This window comes from Mustela putorius, unplaced genomic scaffold (assembly GCF_011764305.1).
Source record: "Mustela putorius furo isolate JIRA1106 unplaced genomic scaffold, ASM1176430v1.1 tig00000596_pilon_pilon_pilon, whole genome shotgun sequence".
NCBI classification, from domain to species: Eukaryota; Metazoa; Chordata; class Mammalia; order Carnivora; family Mustelidae; genus Mustela; species Mustela putorius.
In genome coordinates this window covers 4,544,208-4,564,942 of record NW_025421428.1, presented here as the reverse complement: position 1 = coordinate 4,564,942, position 20,735 = coordinate 4,544,208, and the positions used below count along the sequence as shown (strand labels likewise).

At 53.2% G+C, this 20,735-nt stretch overlaps 1 long non-coding RNA gene across 2 annotated transcripts; it reads left to right on the top strand.

Moving 5' to 3' along the window:
* Positions 1 to 390: 390 nt before the first annotated feature.
* Positions 391 to 19,891, top strand: LOC101673073. Of its 2 annotated transcripts, none has more exons than XR_001176857.2 (5): positions 391 to 810; positions 10,564 to 10,751; positions 14,165 to 18,218; positions 18,322 to 18,539; positions 19,417 to 19,891. It is a non-coding gene; the product is annotated as an uncharacterized LOC101673073 (long non-coding RNA). The 2 variants fall into 2 exon arrangements; XR_201044.3 differs by having other exon boundaries at positions 11,558 to 18,218.
* Positions 19,892 to 20,735: the final 844 nt, after the last annotated feature.

The window sequence follows — 20,735 nt, the reverse complement described above, 5'->3', positions numbered from 1 at the left end:
ACCAAGACCAGCCCTGGCCAGACCTCCGGCACCCTCGCATCCCTTCTCTAAGCCCTGGCCTGCCTGCCTCTCTGTCGAAGGGGCCTCTGATCTTAGGCCCAAACCTCCGTGGAACAGATCAGAGGACTGTGGCCCAGAGAGGGAAGGAGGTTGCCCAAGGACAGGTAGCAGGAGAGGGAGCCAGGATCCCGGGCTCCTGGGATCCTGTGATGATTTAAAGGCCCGGCTCCTTCTCCAGCAGGTGTTCGGGGCACGGTTCTTTCTGGGCCCCGAGCCTGCCCCATCCACCCACAAGGCCAAATTCAAGTAGTTTCCTCCCCGCATGAACTGTCCCACCCCGGGAGTGCCCTGTTCCTCAGAACACATAATGAGGCTTGATTCCCAGCTCCCTGCAGAGGCTTTGGGAAGGCCAGGCCCTCCCAGTTCTTCCTGCCGCTTTTCTGCTGACCTCCGCCTTGGCTGGCTTTTCCTTCCCCTTTCCCCAGCCCCTCTCTCTCCACTGCCACCATGGGCCCAGTAGAGCCTGGGGTGGGGGGTGGGGGAGCCCTAATTCCACCCTCTCTCCTGCTGGGACCTCCAGACAGGTCCCTGACCCTGCGGCAGACCCGGCAGGGCTGGAGCCCTCTCCCTGCCCCGCCCCCACCACCACCTCCAGGCAGCCTTCATTCTTAGAAGGTCCTTGGACACACGAAACCGGAATCTGCTTCCCTGACTTCTCTGCTGCTGCTTCTAAGACCTTCCTCTTGCCCGATGTCCCCGCAGAGACCGGCAAGCTACAGCCTTTCCTGACCGCGGTCCCTTCGGTAGTCGGTGAGTTTCTCTGACTCCACCCCACATATCCCCTCCCCTGGCTGACCCTATCTGTATCCTTTCCCAGGAGTAAATAGTAACTACGAGTGAAAGAGTTTCAAGTGAGTTTTGTGAGTCTTTTAGCAGATGATTGAACCCGAGGGGAGTCTGAAGCTCTCACCCACTCGCAGTGAGTGTCCGAGGAGAGGGCGTCTTAGGCACAGACTGGGCTCCCCGGCCTTGCACTTGGCCCCGTGTCATTGCAATGCCTCCCACAGTCGTGCATCTAAACCCCATGACAACCCTCCAAAGCAGGTGTTCTTGCTGTCAGTCTTGGTTCACAGATAGGGAAACTGTTAACTTACCTGACTTAAGGGGCATGGAGGGTACATGAAGAAGGTGATTTTGAAAGCAGGCAGCCAGGCCCACTGTGGTCTATGCCTGTCACCACTGTGCTGTCCCATCCAACTCAGGGAGGCCGAGGGGGACACGTGAGAGTTTGCAGGGGAGAGTTCGCAGAGGGATTCCTTGGTAAAAAAGCTAAACTTTGACCTGGGGCCAGTGGGAAGCCATTGGTGATTTCAAGCAGAGGGTGACGGGAGTAGCTGCAGGTTTCGCTGAGATCCCTCGGGGGGGCAGCATGAGAACAAGTGGGGAGAAGACCAAATCTGGCTACTGCAGCAGGCCAAGCACGGGGAGTGCGTTGGGGGACAATGGTGGTGAGACCCGAGCCTTGGTCTTGGTGATGGAGAGCAATGGACACCTGAAAGGCAGACTTGACAGTATCTGGGACAGACTGGATTTCGGGAATAAGGGAGCGGGAGGAGCCAGGGGTAACACCAAGCACTAGACAATTAGGGTGCTAAGTCCTAACACAGAGGAAGAATGGATTTGGGGTGGGCTGTACCACCATTAATAGTCCTAGAGTCCTGAAGGACAGGGCTGCCCCCACCCCAGGGCACAGGGCCCTTTGTCTGGACCAGGACAGTCGCAGAGCTTCAGAGTAGGGAAGAGGTACATCACCTACCTCAGCATTGCCACCAGGTGGCAGCATAGGCCACCTTTTCCCAGGAAGGACCCTGAAGGAGGAAGAATGGAGCATCTTCAGGCAGCAGATGCAGACACATGGGGAGACCTGCACATGGGCAAAGGGCCTCCTCAGGGGCCTGTAAATGTGAGTTCTTGCAAATGCAGCATGCAGAGACCGCCCCCCACCCCCACCCCACCGATCTAGGAGGCAGGAGTCCTGGGTTCTAGATACCACCTGTGACCCAGAGCCAGCAGTTTCTCCCCTATAAAGAGCGCAAGCCCTGCATGGGAGCCAGAAGCTGGCAGGGGGACTTGGACCTGCTTCTCTGGCTTTCCACCCCTAAGAGCTGTGGCTTTCACACATTGTTTTAGAGGCAATGTCTTTTTTTTTTTTTTTTTTTACAAAATCCCAAGTGTCTCATGTATGACACAAGAACAGATTCATACTGATGTGCTCGAGCTGGAGTGGACGTGCTTCCCAAACCCACCCAGAGGATGAAGTCCAGACCCCTCACCTCGGCATTCAAAGCCCTCCGCTCCCTGCCTCTTCACTCCTCCACCCTTCCACTCTTCCAGCCCAGGCTGGACTTGACCTTGGGAATGCACCTCTCCTCCCCTCCTGATTCAAACCTTCCTCATCCCTAATGTCAGGCTCCTTGTCACCTCCTCTGAGATGGCTCCTCCAAAGCCCCTGGGGCACTGCCCTGCATTTCAGCCAGCATGCACCTGCTGTGGCTGGGTCCTTCCAACAGGTCAGCAGCATTTCCTCTTGCTCTGAAGGTCTCATGTTCTATGTATGCTCATGCCTATCTCTCTCCCTGCTCCTGAGCACCCCCGGGTGGGGACCACGCCTGATTCCCCCATAGTAGAGTATGTCCAGCCTCATGCAGCTGAGAGCTGGCACACTAGTCTCTGCCCCACCAGACCTCCCCAAGCCACATTAGCAAATAGTTTATCTTTCTTGGGTCTTTGCTTGCCTCCCCCAGGACCCCCATATACGAGGGGGCTGCTGTTATCTGACCAGAACTCTGTATAGAATCAGGACTAACTACATCATTTGTGGGGTCCAGTGCAAAATGAAAGTGTGTAGCCTCTTTTCAAAAATTACTTAAAATTTAAAGACAGTGATAGACCAATCACACACCCATGGAGGCACTCCTGACATTTATGGCCTACACAAGGGGTCTCAAACCTGACCAGCCCACAGCCAAATGTGGGGTTTTGTCTGCCAAGAACATAGTCACTTTTTTCTTCATTCAAGGGCACTGTCTTCTGGTCAAGCTGGGTCTGGCAAGGCTGCATCTACACAAAAGGGAGTGATTTTTCCTTAAGTCACACAAAGTTAAGGTCTTGGCCAGTGGCAGCCCTGCCCACATTTGCTGAGATCTCTTGATCCTGGCACATGAGCTACCCTCCTGGACTTTTGGTTGAATGAAGAAAGGGGACCACAAGTTGGACACGAGACATTGAAGAGCAGGGTTTAGGGCAAGCTAGTACACAACTGTGGCCCATTACTGTTCCATAGACAAGTAAATGAATGACCAAGTGAGCGCTTAAGACTAGATAGACATCTAAGTCATGGAGTTGTGGAATTACAAAGCTAAGGGAGACTGAGAAATCCTCAAGCCTGGGCCATTCAAACCATGTTCTCCAAAGCTGTAGGAATCTGCAAAGGTGTGTTGGAGACATGGAAAGACTAGGCACTCAGGGATCTGGTCCCCTTCCTGCCCTTTGACCTTTTTATCTGTCTCAAATCCTGGGCTTCCCATATAAACTTTTCTTTCTTTCTTTCTTTTTTTGCTTTCTTATTTTATTTTATTATTCTTTTTTTATTTTTCATTATGTTTAGTTAGCTAACCTATAGTACACAGTAGGTTTTTGTTGTATAACCTTTTGTTTAAAGAAGTTTGTTGGCTCAGGAAGGACAAGAGACTTGCCCAAAGTTCTGAGGCAGAGCCTGGGGAGAGGATCAAAGAGGCGAGGTCAGAGGTCAGCATGAGCGCCCAGAAGAGAGCCTGAGGCTATAAAATCCAGAGAAGTGGAATCAGTGTGGAGGATCCCAGACAAACCAGAGGGAGGAGATCAGGGATGGTAAATCTCAGTTCTGAGAAGAGAATCAAGGTCAAGTTCTAAGTTCAAAGGCCAAAGGTGGGGGCTCGTTCTTGCTTTATTCATTCAGTCGGTATTTACTGAGCACCTACTATGTACCAGGCACAGTTCTAGACCCTGGGATACAGCAGTGAACAAGGCCAAGTCCCAGCCTTCACACGGCTCTCATTCTGGGAGGCAGGGGTCTGTGTGCAGGAAATAAACATTATTACAAGAAAACAAATGAGGCCACCAGCTAGAGATAAGTGATACAAAGAAAACTGAACAGGGTAGGAGGGAGACACTGCCAGTAGGTGGGCTAGCTCCTATAGAGTGGGTCAGGGAGGGCCTCCCTGAGGAGGTGACATTTGAGCTGCACTCTGAATGAGTTGGGGCTGCCAGTGTCCCAGCTGGGGGTGGGGGGCGGAGCTGCCTGCCCGGAGAGCCTGCAGATCCACAGGGTGAAGCTGGGCAGGCTGGGCAGGAAGTCTGGCCCCCTGTAACCGTATCCCCAGGAAGGAGGAAGCCAGGAAGGCGCTTTCAGCAGTTGCATTCATCAGGGCCAGCGGCGGTAACCCCCGGGCAGCACCAGAGCCTCCTCAGGGCCCCTATCCACCTTTAGCTGCCTGGGGAGGAGACAGCCAGGGAGGGAGGGCAGCCTAGAGTGGGCCCTGGATTCTCTTCCAGACAATAAATGCTTCCAGGTTCCTGGGGAGCATTCCTTGGGTCACAGCCGCATCTGATGTCAATTACCCCCGGTGTAGGGTTCCAGGGCTGAGCGGGGGCAGGGGTAGAGGGAAAGCCGCTTCTCCGTAATCAGAATCTCCTGGCCCAGCGGTGAAGGCACCCTGGGACAGGTCCCCCCCAGATTTAAGGATTCAGGGAGGGGTTCTCCCTGGAGAGGTCAAGCTGTGGTGGAGAGCCTCTGCTTCATAGCCATTTTGCTGTGTGACCTGGTGCAAGTCACTTAACCTCTCTGGGCTCCCGTGGAAATGATGACAATTCCACCTTTCCCTTCCCAGCCAGGCAAGAGTACCGTCCAAGTCTGGAGGGCAAAGCTCAGTGCTGTGGGCTGGGCTGGGGTGGGCTGGAATGGGGTGGGGTTGCTAAACCCTTACTTTTTCCTGCGTTGATTAGATCTTAACCCTCCAGCAAATACATCCCCACCCAAGATTATGGTGCCAGAGTTGCTGGGATTAACAGATAAAACAGACCAAGGGCATGCTACCCCCACCTCCAACCTTCCCCAACTTGCTTGGGCAAAGCACTGTACCTCTGGGCCTCGGTTAACTCATGCCCCCTTCCAGACGGGATGTGAGGGTCAGATGAGTAAGGAGCCTAAAGCCGGTTTGGAAAAGATACACACCAGTGCACGGTGTTCACTGGGTCACATTTGCGATCAATAACAACCACAAAAATGGTCATACTTCTACGCACCCGGAGAAAGACTCTGGATTTGTAACATCTACTTGATGCGGGTTTTTGTGATTGATGACCTTGAGCAAGACGTGCCCTTCCAGCCCTCAGTTTCCCCACCCACACTGGCGCCTGCAAAGCTCCACCCTGAAAAAGGTTTTCCTCGGGCTCCTGTCCCAAGCAGCCCCATTTGCACAAGGGGGTGCCACCCAAGCTACACGGGTGAGTTTTCCCCTGTTGGGTAAAGCATTCCCCCTGCAGTCTGAGTTCCACTAATGTACCTTTTCTTCTCGGGGACTGCAGCACAAGGTTGGGTTTTTCTCGTGACAAGCGAGCGGGAGGGGGCGGGGCCGGAGGTAGGCTTCCAGCGGCGGGTGTTCATTTACCAGGAGGGAAAGCAGGCTCGGGAGGCGGCGAGCCGGGATTCGAACCCGGGCCTGCGGGCCGCAGGGGCGGGGCGCGTACCTCCTTCCCGGGCTGCGGGCCCGGAGCGGATGCCGGGGTCAGCGGAGCGCGGGGCCGCCGGCCGGCCGGCCGCTCCGCGGGCGCTGCTTTCTCCTTTTATGTCCGTGCGGGGGCCGGGAACTCCCTGCCCGGGGCCGCGGGCCGCGAACAATGCGCCGCTTCCTGCCGCCCGGCCCGGCCGCGGCCCCGCTCCCGCCCCGCCCTGCGGCCGCCGGGAAATGGGCCGGAGCCCCGGCCGACTGCGCTGGGACACGGGGTCGCGCCCCGGGAGACTGCAGGGCCCGGCGAGGGCCGCGGGCGGGGGCGGAGGGGAGCCGCGCTGGCCCCGAGCCGCAGCCGGGCGCGTCCGTCAACGACACGTGCGCCCAGCGCGCACTCGCCGGGGGTGGCCGGGCCATCCCTCCGTCTCGGCCACCCGGCTGCGCTCCGCGCCCAGGTCGCGGCTCCATCCTGCACACGCCCGGCCCCGGGCTGCGCTCCGGGCGCACCGACGTCCCCTTGTCGATTCAACTGAACATCTCCAGCGCGCCCGGCTCTGGGCGAGGCCCTGGGGCCTCCGTGGTGGACAAGGGTCAGCAAAGCCCCGGGGCCTCGTGAAGCTAACGTTCTAGAGAGGGGGGAAAACACCCCAAATTCCTGAATCACACAGTATATTTAAAAGTGATCCTTTTTTCAACAAAAATGAAGGGAAATGAGGTCTGTTTTAAGTAGGGTGCTTTTGGATATTTTAACTGAGGTGGCATTTGAACAAAGACCCACAGGACACGCATCCCAAATATATACCTCTCAGAGAGGATATGCAACACCCCCCAAGTAGATGCACTGCACAAACGTATACACTGTGTACATCAGCGTGCCCACACATGTAGGAGTACCCACCAGTCCACAGGCAGTGCATTGTACATGTACAGTACACATAGCCACTACCTGCCTGTCACCCCCGTGCATGCCCAGATGTGCACGTTGATGACCATGCCTGCATCTCCCATACCCACCATCACCCCCATTTCCATATAGTCTTCAAGTACAGAGCTCTGTGTCAGGCTCACAGATGCCATACCTCAAGTATAGGGTGTTTCGCCCATATGGTAACACCATAACACATATATTTTCATGTCTTGTGTCCATTATGTAACGTAAGTCACATGTGCATATACCCAAGTACACGTATCAGAAAAATGGGTGCCTACCCTCTACACACACAAGCATACCTACACGGGCCTCTCTTGCTCATACAAACATACCATATGTACATTTCCCACGTATTCCCTGTACCTATTTTATACATCCCGTTTACACGGCCACGTGCCAATAATCGTAATAATGTTTACAGAGCACTCACTATGCGCAGCAGGGTCATAGGTGCTGAAGTTGGAGTATTTCATTCAATCCTTAAGGCAACTCTGTGTGACAGGTACCACCTGTTTAGCCTAGCCATTCAAAGCTCACACAGGATCAGGATGCCCTGGCTTTGAGTCCTGGCTACCCCACTATGTCACCTCCAAAAGCCTCGGTTTCCCCGTCTGTAAGGTGGAGGCAACAGTCATCCTTCAAAGGTTATTGGGAAAAGCCAGTAAGAAAATAACGCAGGAGAACCGTATAGCACCATACCAGGCACACAGCAAGTGTTCAATAAAAGTTACCCAGCACTATCTGTATCCATTTTGGAGAGGGGAAAAATGAGGCTCAGCGAAGTTAAATGACTTGCCTGGGGTCACACAGTGTGTAAGTGGAGGAGACAAACATCAGGCACAGGTCTATGGGACCATACAGTTCAGGCCCATGAAATATTCTCCTGCTGGTGCTTCCATATTACACGGCAGAGACACCACACACACACACACACACACGCATGCACACACACACACATGCACACACACACAGCCCATACCATGCAGACTCCATATGCTTGTATCACATAGCTCCCATGGTATAGATATGAATTCATTCAACATTTATATGATCAAGTTCCATCCACAAAGCCAGGCACCCATCTAGGTATCTAGGTGCTGGGGACACAGCAGGCGGCAAGGCAGACTTGATCCCTGCTCTCATGGCCCTTATAGATGGGCACACATGACTGTGAACACACACTACCTACCATCTGCATCCGTACAATGTGTCCACAAGCAGATACCCTGCACCCAGAGCCGAAGGTATGACTTACTCGCACACCTCATTGCTAAACCAGCTGCCCATAATCCACGTGAATACAAGTCTTACACCATTTACACATGTTCAGTATATCTATACCACGTGTACACATAGACCTCCTATGTATGTGTCATTCACAAGTGGCCAGGGTATACACTGCCCATAACCTATGTCTACATATTACACATAATCAGCCTGTGTCACTCGTGTACCTGTTTCCCTTTCTGCCCCACGTGGGCAGCTTGGGAGGCCCAGGTCAGCCCCTCTGGGCCGGTCTGGGTCGGGGGCACAGTGGAGGTCGGAAAGACAGGGCCTGGACCCCCATCGCAGGGGAGAGAAGGTGGCCCATGGCTTCATGGCTGGCGGCCAGGAAATTATAGTCGACACCAAACCAAAGCGGCCCCTTGGCGGACCAGGTAATCAGGCCTCTCCCGGATTCAGCCTGACAGCTTAAATGTTCTAATTCCGCTGCCAGGGGCCCAGCTCCCAAACTCCGGCCATGGCCCAAGCCTCGGCCCTCCATCGTAATTGGACCCACGTTTTCATTACTTTGAGATTAGACAGGTCCCCTCCGGCCGGGCTGGCCGCAGCTGCACGGGAACCATCCCCCAGCACGACTGCATTTACCTGATTATGGAGTTTATTTTATAGCAATTGCTCTGGAGTGCTGGAGGCCCCCCTTCGCTCTGCCCCCTGCTCCCCAGACCCCAGAGGCCTCTACCAACCCAGGACGAGGAGTGTCTGCCTAATGTCCTGAAGCCACCTCCCTTCGGCCCTGCAATCCTGGAAGTACCCTCCTCTGGGCTCCCCTGCAAGGACTAGTTCCCTTTTCCAAAAAATCACTTAAGGAATTTGAAGGGAGAGGGAGGGGAGAGTGTTCGAAGACTTTTCTCCCACGGTGCAAAACGGGAGCGTGATCTTCCTTGTTTCATGTATTCATTCAACAAACATGGGTCCAAGGGCGCCTGGGTGGCTCAGTCATTAAGGGTCTGCCTTTGGCTCAGGTCATGATCCCAGGGTGCTGGGATCAAGCCCAGCATCTGGCTCCCTGTTCAGCCGGGAGCCTGCTTCTCCCTCACTCACTCCCCCTGCTTGTGTTCTCTCTTGCTGTCAAATTAATTAATTAATTAATTAATTAGATCTTTTCAAAAAGAAAAGAAAAACAAAACATGTGTCCAATTCCTGAGCTAGTGGCCAAGGCTAAAGGCCAAGGTGAAGACGTAACTTCATTCGACACTGACTGTGTGCCGGAAAGGAATGTGGCTGTGACCGCTGCTTTCCCAGACATCACAGTCTAGCCGGGAAGCCCGGCAGCTTTCCTAGTGCTCGGTTGATGCTCAAGGGAGGCCAGGAGACCTATAGGAGGACACAGAGTTAAGAAACGGGGTTGGGCTAGGGCGCCTGGCATGTCTCTCTTGATCTCAGGGTCATGAGTTCGAGCCCCATGCTGGGTGAAGAGATTTACTAAAAAATAAATAAACTTTAAAAGGTGGGAGTTGGGGGGGGTGGCGGTTGCGGTGTGCCCCTGGCTGGCTCAGTCAGGAGAGCATATGACTCTTGATCTCGGGTCATGAGTTCATGCCACATGTCGGGTGTAAAGATTACTTAAATAAATAAACTTTTAAAAAGGCGAGGTGGGGGTTGGGGATGGAAGTATTTGAAGCAGAAAACATGCAAGTGCAACACTCTGGAGAGAGTGAGAGCCTGGTGTGTGTGAGGAACTGGAAAAAAAAGATAATGAAGTTCAAGCTTCGGGTGTGCAGGGCAGAGGGAAGACGGGGGTGGGGGAACAGAGGTCGCCAGGGCCCCAATCATAAAGGGCCCTCCTTAAAATTGCTGGCACTTCTCCCCGAGGCTCCAGGAGCCGTAGGGTGGGGGGGGACCACGCTGGAGGGACCCCCTGCATACCACATGGGAATATTTTAAGTAGTTGCACAGTTCTGAATGCCTCATGCATAGTAACTCAGCTTAACCACATCAGCCCCCACGAGGGAGGCAAACACTCCAGGCCCACGATCCCTTCCTCAAAATGCTGAAATCCCCAAAGCTTCAATGACCAAAAGGTTTTTACACGGATTTGGAGACAAACTGTGTGGTGCCCAAGTGACTTGAACCAAGCAGAAGTTACTTTTGTTCATTTCCCTGCCTGGTTTGGGAAATGGGAAATTGGAAAATATTCATGTTTTGTTGGGAAAAAAATATGAATTTGATTTAAGAAATGACCCAGACCCCACCGGGTGGTGGTACAATGTATGGGTTATGTTCTCTACTAGACTTTATTCTCGGGGAAGTTCGGAAACCCTCTGACTTCACACCTGAATAAGGGACTCCGGGCTTATACTAGAACCCTCATTTCACAGAGGATAAAACCATACAGAGTGGAAGTGATTTGCTCAAGATCACACAGCAAGGTGGGGTCAGTCTGATTTCGGTCTGACATCCCGTCTTTTGATTCTTTATGCTCTGAAATGGGGGTCTGAGCCTGACCCCGGGGACAAAGGGTCCTGCGGGACAGAGGGAGAGCAGACATTGATGAGAATGTGAACGAGGCGTTGGGGGGGGGCGGTCTATGGCCTCTGACCTCCCGCTGTGCCTGTGAGCAATGTTAGTTCCCTTCCACAGGTGGTGGTGCCAGCATCAGAAAAGGGAGCCATCTTGGCCAAAGTCCTGTGGCAAGAGAGTCACAGAGGAGGGAACGGGGCTTGGGGCTACAGTCCCCAGAAACCTGGCCTTCCCACTGTCCTGAGGACAGTCAAGAAGGAAGCTCGAGCTGCACCTGGTGCTGCTGAAGAATGGGATCCCAGCAAAAGGTAGGTCCAGGTCAAGAGCCCGTAGCCCAGGTGCCCTGGTATTACCCTGTCTGACAGCCCCCATCCCATCTCCAACTCCAGCAGGACTGCCTCAGCCACACCTCTGCCTCCTCTGCCTATTCTCAGAGTCTGTGCCCAGCCCCCTCCAGGAAGCCTTCCCTGATCATTCTGAGCCGAGCTGCTGGCTTCTTGATATTTGAACCCTCTGACCATGCCTTCTTCACTCTCCTTCACTAACCAAGTATTTTAGCCTCACTTGCCCAGAGATGAATAAGGAACCACCTGAAGGAGATGAGGTTTGGGACGCACAGACCCCTGTGCTGGCAGATCCTCAGGTGTAACGTCCCCATCCTGGGCCTCACCTCCCACCCCCCCTGGAAGTGCACAGCCGTCAGCCCTGGCCTCCTGACCACACACAGCTTACTCCCCACATCACGCTCCAGCCTCGTGCCTGGTATTGAGCCCAGGTCTGCACTCTGAATGTCCCCGAGAGCATCTGGAGGACAGACCCAGATGGCAGGCTGGAGGCCACCTCCGGGGAGAAGCTGCAGGAATCAAAAAGACCAGCCGTAGAAAAGGTGACTTGGCAGAACACAGTCCCCAGTGCCCCCTCAGGGGGTGTCCCAAGGGAGCACAGGGTCAAGGTTGGGAGAGTTCATGTTCATGGACAGCACCTGGGCAGCAGGGAGCCAAGGAAGCTGGAAGAGGCTCATTGTGGGGGTGGGGGTGAGGGGTGGGGGGTGGGGGAGTTGCTCTTCATCCCCGGGGAGAACTAGTGAGAACTGCTATCCCTCTCCTCTCCGCAGGAATGTGGTGGAAAGGATTTCATCACCAGACACATAAGGGATCAGGAGCTTTCCGAGACCCAATTTTCAAAACACCCCGCCTCTCCACCCAAAAAACACAGCGTAAGAAATCAAGGAAGTAGTGAAGGACCGCTGCCTGGCCTCCAAACTTTCCCACCTGCCTTTTGAGTTTTGTGGGCTGTAGCCAAGCCCACAACGAGGACTATGAAGGCAATAATAATAATAACCATTGCATCCGTTGGGGGCAGAGCTACCGTTCAGCCGGAATGCTCTGCTGAGGCCCTAGGGTCATTAAACCCCGTGAACTGTGTCCCCACCAGTTGCTAAGGAGCCTCTCGGTCCCCAAGCGTCCTGAGCACACCCCTAGGGGCCCACCTGCCTGGGTTATAACGCCACATCCCATTCTCTGCCCAGAAGGCCTGCCTCTGAGCATCCTCGCGTCTAGTTCACCTACAGGAACATCATCCTGAAGGGAGATGCCCTGCCCCCTGGGGCGGCACCCCCTCTGCCAGGGCCCCGTTCCCAAAGCCTGAGCAATCAAGGCCTGCTCCCTCCCTGGGCTGGTGCAAGTGCCCGCCTCCTCCGGGCGCCTCTCTGGCTGCAAACCCAGCTCATTTGCATGTGGATCGTGCCTGCCACCATGGGTGCTGGGGTCAATTGAAACTCAAGAAAAGAGAAGAAATTTATGCAAAACTGTTGATTGCATTTGTATGTAATGAAATCATCCAATATTCATCTGACTATAGAATCTAATCTGAGAAGAGAACTGAAGGACATGAGTGTCACTGCAAAACCGTAATGAGCCACTGTAGTGATTAAAAAAGCTCTTGAGCCTTCTGAAAATCCAGGCAGAAATAGCGTCTAATCAACTCTGAATATAGGAGGCGAGATTGGGCTGGCGCGCTGCGCACGGCACGCAGCGGCGCTGAGGGTGCGAGGTAAAGCCTGGCGGCCACGGTCTGTGGGTGCCAATCGCCAGGCCACAATCAGCCGAGTCCTCCGTGCACAAAGCAGTCGCCGCCTCTTGCCACGCAGAAGGAGCCCAATCACGGCGGTTGTGAAGAGCGGCTTCGGGCTTTCACCCACCTCTGAAGCCTGGCCAGAGGCCCCGTATGGGTTCCTCGCTCCTGCCCTGGAAGGCAGAGAGGGTTTGGGTCTCTGGGACTGTCACACCTGGACACCCCTAGCGCCCCACCAGCCTGAGTTGGGGAGAGGGTCTATGTTTCTCGGGAGCCCTGGCTCATTACCAAAATGTCACCTCCTCCATGCAGCATTCCCTGACTGCTCCCAAGACACTGGCAACTCCCACCAAACTGTTTAACACACGATGCTCCACCCCTCACCCCTGCTTTGTTTTCCTTCTTAGCACTTAGCTCTGCCTGGCATTGTTATTCCTCCATCTGTTTAAAACCATCTGCCTCTTCTAGTAGACTCTGAGCTCTGTGAGGGCAAGGACTTTACTGGAGTTTGTTCACCACTGGAATGTGGAGAACTGGGCTTGACACTCAGTAGATGCTCCTGAATGGTGAACAAGTAAGTCAGTTCAGTGGGCAGCCAAACGTGTGTACTCAGTCTCTCCACAAATACTTGTTGCCTACACAGTGCGTGACGAGTAAGGCAGTCCCTGCCCTCTGGTGCTCCCAGTCGGGGCAGAAGGCACACACTGAAGACGTTTACCTATAACCAAATGGGACCCCGGGGGGGGGCTGGTTCCGTCCAGTGGCTGGAGGAACAGCAGACGGTTCCCAGCTGGGGGAGGGCAGGGAAGGCTGCCAGGAAGCAGGGAAATGAGGTGGCAATCTTAAGGATGGACAGGGAGCTTAAGGATGGACAGGAGCGATCCAGGCAGGGCTGGGTCTGGAGTGCCCTCCACAGAGGGAATGGCATGTGCAGTCCCCAGAGTAACCAGCATCTGCGGGGACCCAAAGGAGGTCAGAGCCAGAGCCGGCTGGAGCCAGAGCAAGGGAGAGCCTGGTGGGACATGGGGCTGGAAATACAGTCCAAGTCACACCTCGCAATTAAGAGCCTGCTGGGTTTTTTTCCTGGAGATGACCCGGAGCCTGTGGCAGGGAGCAGCATGACTTGCATTTTGTCACTGTATGGAGAACCGGTCAGGGGGCAGCTCTGAAGGAACACACCTGGGCGAGGGGCTGTTCACATACCCTGGCGATGCAAGATCCCGGGGGGCCTCTGAGCAAGGCCAGGTCGTGCCAAAAGCTGTTTTAAGATGATGAATCTGACAGCAAAATACGGAGCAGAAGAAGGGACCCCCGGTGGGAGGCAAATTCATTATCATTCATTCATTCATTCATGCAAGCATTCATTCATTCAGCCTTCCAGCCCTTCCCCATGTGCTAATCTACAGTTTCCAAACTGCTCTGGGTTTGCCTACCAGGTGACCGATTATTAAAACGGTTCTAAAGCTGGAGTCAGTAGCTTCTGAGAATTGGAGGGATTCTGTGCCTCATAAGGCTGCTTTTTTTGGCCTGGACTTCCTGACATCAAAAAGGCCTTGTGAGTCATTGGCCTTCTTTAGGCCTTAAACTCATCAGTACAAAGAGAGAGCCTCTCGAGATGATCTCTTGGTTCCCTCCTTGTTCCCCAAAGTCTGCAGCTCTAGGTCCCCTGAAGGCACTCCAAGAGGACAAAGTCCAGTGGAATGAAGGTCCTGAGGTGAGGTCTGCCCTGCTTTATGGGAGCCAGGGGAGCTCCCGGCCCAGCCACTCACTTGTTCTGCTGTGAATGAATGTGCTCTACCCTCTCTGTGCCTTGGTCTCCGCCCAGCTGCTGCCTCCTTCCCGGGGGTGGAGGGGGGCAGGGTTTCGACTGGCACACAAGGCTCCTTCTGGGCTGCTGCCCACACTAGACCCCCCCTTACAATGGAATTCCAGGAAACTACCCTTCAAAAACAAACAAAGGCGGGGGGGGGCGGGGAGGAAGTTGCATAGGGAGAGCTATGCATCCCCACTGCCCACACCACACACACACACCCCCACCTCACAGGTCAAGCTGGAGTCCCAGTTCCAACACTCAGGGCCATCCTGTGACCTCGAGCAAGTCATTTAGACTCTCTGAGTCCTCATCGGTAACACAAGGGGTCTGAGAATCAAGTTAGACCCTGTAGCTCGGGGCAGAGCACGGACTAAGTGCTCAGGAGGTGGGACTGGGGGTTAGGGTTGGGCCACACCTGCCTGGATGGCAGAGCAAGACTCCTCCATCTTCCTCCTTCGGCCTCTGCTACAGCTGGGATTCACTGGGGGTCAGCGGAATTCAGGGATTCTTTTAACAGGTGGATTTGGTGGGAGGAGCCAAACACCTGGGCCTCACTAGAGAGGGCAGAGATGGGACGCCCCCCCACCCCAGCTTTAGGCTTTGTAGCAATGGTGCCCCCCAACACTAGCTAGGATCAGGGGATTTCCTGGTCACAGCAAACAAGACCTCCCAAACATTTTTGAATAGAAGCTACCACCCCCTAGATCCCCATTCTAGAAGGAATGCTTTGACTTTCAGGAACCCACTCCTCTCTCCCTAAAATTGATTATGGATATTGGATCTAAGAAGTCATCAGAGCCTTGGTGGTTTGCCTCCTCAGGTGGTAGATGGGAGAGCTAAATCCAGTCTCACAGACATCCCTGGGAGCTGCCTCTGTGCTGGTCCTATACTGGAAGTCCCTGTCCCCCAGGTCTCCTATCCAATGGGAAAGACAGTCCATGAACACCGCCAAAGGCAACACAAGACGGAAAGTGCTTTGAGCCCTGAGAGACTGAGATCAGGGAAAAGGGAGACCACCTCTGACTGATAAGTAGATTCCCGGAAGGCTTCCTGTAGGAAGTGGCATTGAGCTGGGTCTGAAGGATAGCTAAGATGTGTCTCTTTCTCTCTCTGGAGGAAAAAAAATTGAAACAAAACAAGAAAACAAAGGAATAACCACTTCTATTTTCACAACCCCAAGTTAACACTTGGCCAAGTTTTCATTTTGATCCACATACATGAAATGACTTTCCGGTAACTTTAAGTTCTTCCCTTTGTCCCCAGTGGCAATTTCCATTATGAATTTGGTAAATATCCCTTCACAACTCTGCCTCTAAAATAATTAATTTATAGTGCAAAATAGGGTCAGGAATAATTTTTTTTAATTACTTCGTGTCATTCCAGTTTACATAAGGGGTGTCACACTGCCTCTGCGACTCTGTTTGCTTTTTCCACTGCCCGTTATGTTTCGGGGGCTCTCTGGTTCAAACACATGGCTGGGGCTCCCCACACGGCATCCCACGGATGCACCGTGCTTATGTACTCCTGGACTCAGTCGGGTTTCCACGGATCGAGGTCATCCAGGGAGGCATTTCAGGTAGAGGAAGCAGCGGCAGCAAAGGCTCAAGGATGGGAAAAGTGGGGGGGCGCATCTGGGGGGCTGGCAGGAGTCCAGGGTGGAGGGAGCACCAGCCATGTGTGGGGGTGCTGAGGGAGGCCTCAAGCCCCAGGCCAGGAATCCACTGCTGGCATGCTGGCCATCTGGGAGTGTGGGGACAGACCCCCCCCCCCCTTAGAACCGCCCTCCACAATAATTCCACTTATCCACCCTCCAAGTCCTCCCTAGGGAGGCCTCTGTTACTCTTTCCATTAATTGTCTCATTAATGACCCACTGAAGTCAAGTACCCATTGTTCTCTGGGCCTGGGGCAGCCTCCCCGGCTTTCTACCCTGGGGGATTTGTAAACGTCTTTCCTTCCCCGCTTTCCTTTGGCAGGCGCCCTTATCTGGTCCCTGCAGCCCTGGCCCAGGCTGCTGCTGCCCCTTCCTCCACCCCCACCCTGCCCGCGGGCCCGCTGCGGCCTCCACCTCCACCAGCTCCTAGCGCGCTCGCCCCCTCGCCTCCCTCTGCCTCACTCCGTCTCCGCTCTCTGCACGTCTCTTCCCGATTTTCTGTTCTCTTTCTTTTCTCTTCCTTTCTTCTTCTCTCTCCCTTAACTGTGTTTCTCTCCCTGGATTTCTGCTGCTTTCTCTCTTCGCGTGTATTTATCTCCCTCTGTGTCTCTATCTCCGTGTCTCTCTCTGGGGGTCTTGGAAAATCTCTTCAGGATGATCGCCTCATTCTTAACCCTCTGTTTCTTTCCGTCTTTGTCTCCGTCTCTCATCTGTCACTACCTGCTGACTGTGTTGTGTGTCTCTCTTTGTCTCTCTGATTCTGCCTCTTTCTCCCTCCCTCTGGCCTTTGTGCATCTCTCTGTCTCTCCCTCTCTGTTTGTCTCATGTCTGTCTCTCTCCTCTCTCCGACTCACCTCTCCCTAGCTGTCCCTCCTCCCGTGGGTCTCTGAACCTTCCTGATTGACTATTGTCCTGTTTCCAACCCCACTGCCTGCTCACCCACTGGGTCCCTGACACCCACACTGGTTGGAGTTTCCCTCTGTTGCCTTGTTCCCTGGTTACCGCTCCGGCTTCCCTTGGGTGATGGTGTCAGGACAGCAGTGCTAGGAGTAGGCGTGACATCCCGTAGCTAGCAGACTTCGGGATTCATGCATCTGTTAGGTTAAAAACAAAACAAAGCCAAAAGAAAAAAAAAAAAACCCACAAAACCCGAGGTGACCAATAGAGGGTGTTTATCTTTCTAAATGGGATTTTTTTTTTCTAGAATCACCAACTTCTTCTCATTCTGTAATATAAAGAACACTTTAAGACCAGCAGTGAAAGCAGCAAAAGCAAGATCTAACAGTAATAGAATAGTCCTTTAAGTGAAATCAATATAATTTTATGAAAACATTTGCAACATTATGTGTATTTTACTTATTCTGCCCCAAATGCATGACGCTATTGTCAGGGACCCGTCCAGTCAGAAACCACTGCTCTTGTGCAAGCCCCTCACTGGACCCATGGGAAAACGGAGTGACTTTTGCTTTGGGTAGAAAAGGCAAAGCTGGGACAGGACCCTTAGCTCTTGGCCAGTTGGCCACTCCCTCATCCCATGGGGCCCCTCTGGTCTCTTCATTGACAGAACTTCCGGAGGCTGCCTGGCTGGGGGTGTGGGGAGGGCAGACACCAGACCCCTGCATTCTGTGCCTTCCTCTGGTCCTATGTGTCTCTGAACAATTTAACCCCTTGCTGTGCTTCACTTTCCTCATTTGTAAAATGAGCAAAAATAATAACTAGCTTCCTAGTTATTATAGAACAACTAGCCTCACGCACAGGAAAGGTCCAGGACTGTTAGCCACGATTAGTATTATTATCACAAAGTGGAGGGGGGTAATTTGGGCCGAGGCTAGAGCCTGGGAGAGGAGGCACATGTACCCCCCCACCCCAGGGTGGAGGCGAGGTGGTCAGGCTGAGAGCCGAATGTCACGGGGAATACCGGCCTGGGACCCCAGCAAGGCTGCTCTGCGGGGCCGAGGGTGGCACGGCACCCTGCCTCTTCAGGAACCCACCCAGCTTGTTCAGGCACCCCAAGCCCAGGAGCCAGCATTCCAGTCACGGACATGGGCACTCCCAGAGGGAGCAAAGGCGAAGCTTCAGGTGGCATTCATGACTGCAGAGGCGAGCAAGGGGGACCCTGGACAGGAGAGGAGCAGGGTGGACGCCAGTGACCATGGACACCATGGGAGGCAGCCTTCAGATGCCCAGAAATCCTGGAGGCTGACTCAGCGGATGAGGTTGGAGGTCTGAGCAAACAGGTGAGAGTAATTAGGGAAACTTTGGGTTATTGATGTAAATTAACTTCATTTGTATTCAAGGCCAGGCAGGCCCATTACAATTGGACAAACATTTCCTTAACAGCTGCTCCGAGCCAAGCACTGTCCTGGGCAGGGGATGCACGGAGGAGAAGAACAGGCAATGTTCTTTCCAGGGATTCACACGAGGCTGTCTTGTGCTGGTGGTGGTCTGCCTCTGAGGAAGGCCAGACACAGGGCGAGGCCAGCCTGAAACATTTGACGCTTAATGTTCCCCGGTGCGTACCACTCCAGGATGTGCCCGGAAAGGAGAACGCTTTGAAGGTAGAACTGATGGGACCTGGTGACCTCCTGGATGAGAGCCTGAGGGACAGGGAGGTGCGGGTGGCTCCCAGTGTCTTGGCTTGGCACCCGGGTGGACAGCGAAGGCATTCCCGAGAGGCAGCGTGGGACAGCCAGCGGGCCTGGTGGGCACATGTATTCCGGAGGGGGTGGGCTGAGTTTGGGGCGCTTGAGGCATACACAGGTCAATGGGCGCACACGCATTAGGGGTCAGGAGAAACATCAAGACAGAGAAATGAATGAGTGTAAGGATTAGGACCAGAAGGAGCTGAGAAGGCTAGAAAAATTTTGCCTCTTGGGCAGGGCAGTGATCTAAGGCAGCGCCGAGCAGGCAAACAGCCTGAGACAAGACATGGAGGGGAAAGAAAGCGGCACAAAAATTCAGAGAAGGTAATAACAGCATTGAGCTTAAGCACTAGTTGCCTTAGGGTAGATGTGAGAGGCGAACCACAACTGAAGAGCTACGGAGGCTTAGATGGCAGAAGTTACCGCACGCTAGGTGAAGTCTGCACACAATTCGGCGTCAACTGGGAGCCATTGAGGGGTGTGGAGCAGGAGAGTGGGGTGACCAAGCCTATGTCTGAGCTTGAGCTAACCTGACAGCACGTGACCAATTAAAGCAAAGACCAAAACAGAGAAATATGAGAGACAGGGATTGCCGCTTCTTTGTTCCTTCAAAGCAGTTCACTTGAGTTTGTTCACTCAAGCAGTGAGACCTTCTCTGTGCAGAGGCAACCCTTCTCAACCTAACACCTAGCCGCTTATCTCCTAAGGGTTCAGACACCCAACCACCTAGCACTAATACCTAATGCAAAAAAAAAAAAGAAGAGTAACTGTAGGCTTCTACTTAACATTTCAGGATTATCAGTACATGTGCATGAGTTTGGTCACCTCCTAAAAGAAACAGAGTTTCATACAAACATGCAATGGAACACTATTCAGCCTCAAAAAGGAAAGACATTCTGACACCTGCTACGATGTGGATGAACCTGGAGGAAGCTGTGCCGAGTGAAAGAAGCCAGACACAAACACTAAGAGAGTTCTGGAGGCCTCCTTCTTGTATGATGTGAATGTACGTGCTCTTGCTGAACTGCATGCTTACAAATGGTTAAGGCGGCAAAGGTTACGGATATTTTGTCACAATTAAAGATAGAGGTCATTTTCTAAAGAAGCTTCCAAATGGATTACAGAACAAAACCCAGCTCTAAAACAGAAACCACGCCTAGAACAGTCATTTAGAAACCTACAGGTAGGGGCACCTGGGTGGCTCAGTTGGGTTAAGCCTCTGCCTTCAGCTCAGGTCATGATCTCAGGGTTCTGGGATCAGCCCAGCATCGGGCTCTCTGCTCAGCAGGGAGCCTGCTTCCTCCTCTCTCTCTCTGCCTGCCTCTCTGCCTGCTTGTGATCTCTATCTGTGAAATAAATAAATAAAATCTTTAAAAAAAAAAATAAAAGAAAAAAGAAACCTACAGGTAAAGGAATGGGAAAGCTACACCAAGCAAATGTAAACAAGAAGCAAGTGGGGGCTGGGTGCTTGATAGAGGACAGACTCCAACTCAGACTGCAAGCATCGAGTGAGATGAAGACGAGCAGAGTCAGGCTCTCCGGGCACCAGACAACTCGCAGGAAGGCATCCAGCAGAAATTACAGGAAGTGCAAGAAGCAATATGAATGCTAGTAATAGGAGACTGAAACACACCAAAAGGCCGAAAAAGAATACAGAAAACCTAATAGAATCTATAAAGTACATTTCCCGTGTACATATCAAAATTTGTACACCCCTCCCCCCACCACACAGAGACGATACCCTTTAGTGCACATCATGGAAACTGACCACGTATTAGAGCAAAAGAAACCAGAAAGCTTCGCTCAATGCTTTCGAGGGGATAGAGGATGTAGGAGCACTTTGAAAACAGAAAGGGACCAAGCTAGTATCAGTTATTCGTGCCATCGACGCGATTTCTGTCGTTACTGTCATTATCCGCTGGTTCTCTTTCAAGTTCTAGGGGAGTCTGCCCAGCAGGTGGGAGGTGGAAATATGCCAACATAAACCTTCCCCGTCATCCCTTCTGTGTTTACGGTGTGCCGTCTCCCATGCAGCTTTCAAAACACACCTTTATTAGAAATAGTTAATTGTTTTATGAGAGGGGGCTTTCTGCTTCTATCACCTTCCGGGCC